Here is a 7,099-nt window from a genome sequence, read left to right as displayed (position 1 = left end):
ATTACTTGGAGAAATGAGTAAAAGATTTAAGGAAAAATTGGATATTAAGGTGATTGTGTATAGTTGAATATGAAATGTATGTATGTCATGAAAAATAATTAGGAAATTGGAATTACTTGGGGAATAATTAAGAAGAATGAATGGCAAGAAAATATGATGATTAGATATTAAAAAGATGGAGAAATAGAGTTAAGGAAAATAAGAGATTTTGGGAGATAATTAAAAATACAATTTTACCAAATAAATTCCCCCAAAATAATTCAAAAGGGCTGAAAATATTGAGCTTACCATAGCTCAAATTTTCGGATTCCTCTAGATATATTTAGGAAGATTTTGCTCAGTTTTTAAGGAATAAAATAATTGTATAAATAATATAGAATGAATAATTAATTAACTCAATACCAACTATTCACCAATAAATAACCGAGAAAAATCAGATTTTCCATACATGGAAAATCCGAAATCCCTAGCTAATTATTGGGAATTTTCGGCCATCATAAATAATTAATAAAATATTATTTTGCTTTAATTAAAATATCTGAAATATGTAAATAATCCGGTTTTTAAAATAAGATAAATGGATAATAAATCTTATCCAAAATAATGATTAGTTTTCAAAATACTTTTGGCGCCAAAATTCAAATATTATTTTGGCTCCAAACAATTAATTTACTAAAATACCCTTTTTATAAAATAATTCCCAATTAATTAATTAGAAAATATGTATGAAAATACGGAGTATTACAATTTTAATTTCTAGTATCATATTAGGATGCTTTTATTGCTTTTTAATATCATGTTAGGTTGCTTCCTATTTTCTTTTATCATGATAGTATCATGTTAGGGATAAAGCTTTGATCTTTATAGTTTAGTGACATGCTAGGATGACATGCTAGGATTATGATGATGATTGTTGTTATGTTGCTTGATATTATTATTGTTGTTACTTGATCACGCCCTCTCTTGCAGGATTAAAGGGAATTTGTACTTGTAATCACGCTTAATAAGATAATTAATAATCTTGTTTAGGCTAATATGATTTTAATTCAAGTGATCACCAATAATAGTTTTATTTGTGCATTAATATTCAACCAACATAGATAAACAAGTTTAGGATTAATATATTGATTGTTGTTAGTCAGAAAGCGCACATGAATATGAGAAGAATAAAGTAGAGACCTATTTTTAGGGCAGGTTCAATCTCTTTTAGGTTGGATTTGTACCTTCATCCCCGAATATCCAATCATGGTTCCAGACCACTATAGAGTTAGCAATCTCATGGATCGTGAAGGGGTGTAACCTTCACCCTGTGAACGGTTTACAAGTTCCTAAAAATTGTTGGCGACTTTTTTACTCTAGCTTCCTTCCCTTTGGACGCCACCATACTTAAGTGTATGATCACATTGGGCTCAAGTGTGGGATGCTTGAAATATTCCCTACAGGTGGTGTTGAGAATCACATGTGATTTGTAGTTATCAACTTTCTTTAACTTCTTATCTTTCCAATTTTGTTGAGCAATTTTCACGATTTGGATTATGACAACATGTTTTATCATTTTGAGAATAATAGTATCATTATGAGTTTTTGGTTCTTTACAAAGTGTCGTACATGTTTCGTGATTCGAAAGATTTTTGCGATGATATAATATTTTTTATTCATGTCATCAATTGAGTGGAATATGTTTTAGCATGAATTATGTGTACTTTAAGGAGGTTTTAAAGTATGTCTTAAGTGGAGTATGCTAATACGTTTAGTAATGTGATAGTGACATACATTGCATTTTATCTTAATATAGCATATATTTGTGAAATAGTTGAAGTGTAATATTTTACAAATTTAATAGTGAATGACCAACGTTGTTTAAACTAGCTTCATCTTTTACTAAGTATCTTTTTAGGTACGAAGGTTGTGAAATAATACACTAGCTTTTAGGAAAAGTTGTTCAAAATTTCCAGAAGACAAGTGTTGGTGATTGGTGGTTGATGAAGAAATTTCACTAATGCGGCTATGTTATCTTCGAGGATTGGATTTGATTATGTTTTGAAATTTCAAGTTTTGGGTTGTCTTGTTACTTTATTCATCAAACGGTGAATGTGACATGTTTTCTAACCATTTGTGCGAATTAAGTTGATGTTGGTAACACGCTAGTTTTCCTTATTGGAAAAGTATTCTAACAAAAATAATTTAGCACTATGGTAAGGAAATTTTGAACATGTAACAATCCTTAAAAACTTGTGAAAATGTCGAGGGAGATAGGCCTTAAGCCCATGTGGAAAGATTAAAAGCATTACTTTCCTATCCTTATGGCATGTGTTGTAATGCTTGATTGAGGTTGAGCTCTTTTGAGTTCTTAATGGACCAATAAACCATTTAGGTTGGTGCTATTTGAGACGCACTTGATTGATCCACCGTTTGAGGTTGAGTCTTTTGACTCTTAATGAATCCGAATGTTTGAGTGGATGCACTAAACTTTGGAATCACCGTTGTTTATGATTGTTGTGAGGCTGAGCATTAAGCTCTTAATAAATCCATGGTCTTGTGGGGGTTAATGGTTAAAGTTCTTAGGAACATGTTTTAACCCCATTGACTAAGTGCTTTTGAGAAGTGCTTGTGATTCACCTATATGGTTGTGAAAACTAGCCATTTCTATGGAAAACTTGGGCGGATTTCCTAGAGCTTCCACTAGACCTAAGGTGAATGTGATTGGCTATAAAAGAGCATATCTCTTCTCGGAGTTCAAGTAAATTTTTTGAGTGATGTATGTGTTGTGGAGGTCTTGCACTAAATCTTGGAGTTTCAAGATTCGTCACTCCATGATCAAGAGTCTTAATGGTTTCAAGGTTTGTCTGACCTTAGACTTGTAGTTCATTGCCTCATTTCACTAAGCACTATATTTCAAATTACTTATGTAATATCTAAATGTTATGTATTGATCTCCTCTACCTCATTTTTTGTTGGCTTTTCTTTCCTTCCTTTAGTGGGGGATTGTTAGAAATAAAGAAAGGAAATTCAAAGGGTCAGATATGGGCGCCCGATCGGGCGAGCATCGCCTAATCAGGCGCGAGAAAATTCGTAAAATTCTGGAGTTTCGCCGCCGTGATCGGGCGAGCTCCGCCCGATCGGGCGCTAGATGACGTCTGGAAAAAGGGAGTGTCCCCGCGATCGGGCGCGAGTTTGTCTGTTGGACTCCAACGGTTCCCTTGGATTCCTTTTCTTGGTTAATTTCTTTTAACCCCCCATTTAAGAGGTTGATTATGGTGTTTTAATCACCATGATTATTCTAATTTTATTTTCTTATTGATTAAAGAGATTCCTCCTTGATCTTCCATCTTCTTCAATATTCTTTATAAATTGGAGGTTATTTTTTTCTGATCATATACACAAGAAAACATATCAAACACAAGCTTGCTTAAACACATACTCTATATTGGATATAAGTTACTTAGCTCCAACCTTCCACCCAAAAGTGCCTTTGTGTGGAAGTGGTGTGTTAACCTTAGGGAACGTGCCGGCGAATACAATTGTGCACCCCGGTTGCGTCGGAATTTTGTTTTCAAGTTAGTGAATTTGCTTCACGATACACCATACTCTTTCCATTGTCTAAGATCATTTGTTCGATCTTATTGTTTACTTCTTATTGTAGCCTTGAAATACATCTTATTTTACAACATGAAGAATCACATATCTTTTGCTTTTCCTTAACAAGTACAAAATTTATGTTGAAGTCAAAATGCAAAGTATTCTCACAACGGAAAAAATAAAATAAAAAGTAACATAAAATGAAATTGTTAAATACAAAGGGAAGGAGATCAAGGAGTAATTTTATTTTGTGCTAATATAATTAAGGAAAATTTGACAAAAATAATCTCAACTTTCGTCGATTCGCTCAAAATCCCAACTTTGAATTATTATAAAAGAAAATTTGCTAGAAAAGTACTTGTAACTTTTTTGCGAAGAAGGATCTTATATGCAGACCTGTCGCTGACCCAGGGTAGCCGGGGCACCCGCCCAGGGCCCACGGACAGAGAGGGCCTCATTTCCAGAGAGGGCCTTATTACAATTATATTTATTTAGAGATAAATTTTTCAACATGAGTAGCTTGGTGGCTAGGATAAGTTTGTAAGTACTTAATATACTCATAAATCAGTGGTTCGACTACTTTTAGCTCCAATTTGCTTTTTTTTTTTTCCTTTTTTTTTAATTATAAAATTACTACTTGCATAGTATATATATAAACCACTATAGCCTAAATTATTGTTTTATTATAATAAAATATCTATTGTTATGTTCCTAATAAAATAAAATAAAATATTATTTATGGACTTAGATTATGAAGAATGATCAATTTCATTCGTAAGAGAGAATCGATCATAATGCTTCTTTTATACTTTTTTTTTTTTAAAACATATAGTTGTAGACTTGTAGTACTATATAGAAGTATATATTTTTACATCGAGTTTAATTTATTATAAGTTTTTTTTAAAAAAAAAACTATAGTCAAAACTAGATTATTTGCTCATAACTTTTTCTTAAGGTTGATAATTTGTTCATATTAAAGTATATCCTCCCTCCATCCCTATTTGATAGTCACTTTTGGGCAATTTTCACGGGAATTAATAAACATGAAAAAGAAGTAGCAAAAGTACATTGAAAAAGTAAATTTACATTGAATGCAAAATTGTAGAGAGAGAAAGTAATTAAACTACATGGGAAAGTAAAATTTACATTGAAAAGTTAAATTTGCACAAATATTTTTGCAAATTGGAGATAATTTTGGTAAAAAAATAATATTAAGGATTTTTTGTAAATTACCACCCCAAAATGTATCATGTATTGAAATAACCACCCATTTTTTTTAAAATTAAAAATAACCACCCATATTTTACAAAATATATAGGTTTTACCACCCGACCTATACTCTGACCAGTTTTCCGAGCATGGGCCCCACATAACGGCTATTTTTTATTTTTATAAAAGTTGTTTCTCGATTTATTTCCTCCCTTGTTTCACAAACTACTCCCAAACTTAAAATTCTTCATTTTTTCCACAAATTCTACAAATTTTTACTCCAAGTTTTGCAAATTGACAAGCGAGTCCTTTGAAGAATGCACTTAAATTTTTTTACACCAATCTGTACAGCAAGGTAATTGAATAATGCACTTAATTTTTATTTTTATTTTAGCTATTTTGCAATGTTTAATGAAGTATAACCGTTGTTTGATTCATTCAATTGACTTGAATTGGAAATTAGGGTTCTTCATAATGAAATTGTGGGGCACATGCTTGGAAAACTGGACGGAATATAGGTCGGGGTGGTAAAACCTACAGTTTTGTAAAATATGGGTGGTTATTTTTAATTTCAACAAAAATGGGTGGTTATTTCAATACATGTTACATTTTAGGGTGGTAATTTACAAAAAATCCTAATATTAATGGTATATGAAAAAAGCAAATGTGACTAATAATTTGGGCACCAAAAATGGAATAAGTGACTATCAAATAGGGTCGGAGGGAGTGAAAAAAAAAATCCTCTTAAATATTAACAAAATAAAATAAAATAAAAAATACTTCGTACTGCATACAATAGGGCCCTAATTTATTCTTTCGCTCATGGCCCCCGAAATCTCAAAAACGGCTCCGCTTATATGTTTAAAGCGGTGGAAAAAATTCTTATAAGTCACTTTTGTTGTGAGGAGGGACTTTAATATCAGAATATTGGCATTGACTTTACGTCAGAAAAATGTCCTTATAGTCACTTTACAAATTCAAGAGAAATGGCTCTTGCGACAGAATTTGAAAGGAGAATGGGATAAGATAATCATTCCAACAATGCAAAGCATCCATCTTCATCCTCTTAAATCTAGTAAAGGATTGAGAAGAAGTCACATGTCGTAAAGTCACATGTCGTTGCTCAGATTTCAATCAGATGCTTCCATCTGTACTTACCTGATGCATGGATTCGTAAAGTCAGATATAACAGAGGTATTTCACCAATTTCAGATCCGTAGTGTGGAATTGATTATTACAGAAGGACTAGAGGAGGAAGGGAAGGGAAAAGAAAGGGATGGAGGGGGAGGTGAGCTTTATTTTCTATTCAAATCTCTCTAATTTTAAAGGAATTATATTTATTAAAGAGAGAGGGAAAATGAATCCATCCCTCTCCTTCCCTATTCTTCCCCTAATCATTTATACAATTTATCTACTACCTCCAGAACATATTAGATGCAACTTTGGAGCTCTCACGGAACCCAAGACAAAATTTTATAATAGTGATTTAGTGGATTAAAGAGTATGTAATTAAGGGTAGGAGAGAGAATGGAGATAATTAACCACCCCAACAACAACAGTCACCCAACTAGGCTACCACCGTCGCGTAACCGCATCCTCTCATCGGCACCACCTCCAGTCACCCTGAGCCACCGCAAAATCTACCCGTCGGCACCACCACTCACCCTGAACCACCACAAAACCACCTAACTCACTCTAACCACTCTGAACCACCGCAAAACCAACCCGTCGGCACCGCCACCCACCCTGGCCTTGAACTACCAGAACCAGTACGATCTATTCGAACCACCCAGAACCAGCTCATTATACTCGAACCACCCAGAACCATCTCAATCTGCTCAAACCACCACGATCTACTCGAACCACCCCTGAAATAGCCCAAAACCAACCCGTCGAACCCACCCCGGAAACCCCCTAAACCAGTCGAAACCTTCCACCACTCACCACTCACCCCGATCTACTTGAACCTACCTCAAAAACCTCGTAAACCACCCAATACAAGCCCAGCCACCCCTAAACCATCATATCTAAAGCTTTGATTAAGAAAAGAAGAGAGAAAAGATATGATAAAGAGACATAGAGAAAACGAGAGCCCGAGAGAGAGAGAGAGTAGTGCGCGCGACGTTGAAGGTGGTGGTGGCCGGTGATGTTGAAGGTGGTGGTTGCCGGTGACGTTGACGGTGGTGGTCGGAGGAGTTGAGAAAGATGAACATGGATAGAAGTTGAATGGATTTTTTGAGTTTAGGTTTGAATGTTTGATTGTTGATTGGAATTTGTTTTGGGTGAATAGTATTTGGTGAGAAAAATTATG

Source organism: Chenopodium album, chromosome 17 (assembly GCF_948465745.1).
Source record: "Chenopodium album chromosome 17, dcCheAlbu1.1, whole genome shotgun sequence".
Classification (NCBI taxonomy): Eukaryota; Viridiplantae; Streptophyta; class Magnoliopsida; order Caryophyllales; family Amaranthaceae; genus Chenopodium; species Chenopodium album.
This window is presented reverse-complemented; position numbering follows the sequence as displayed.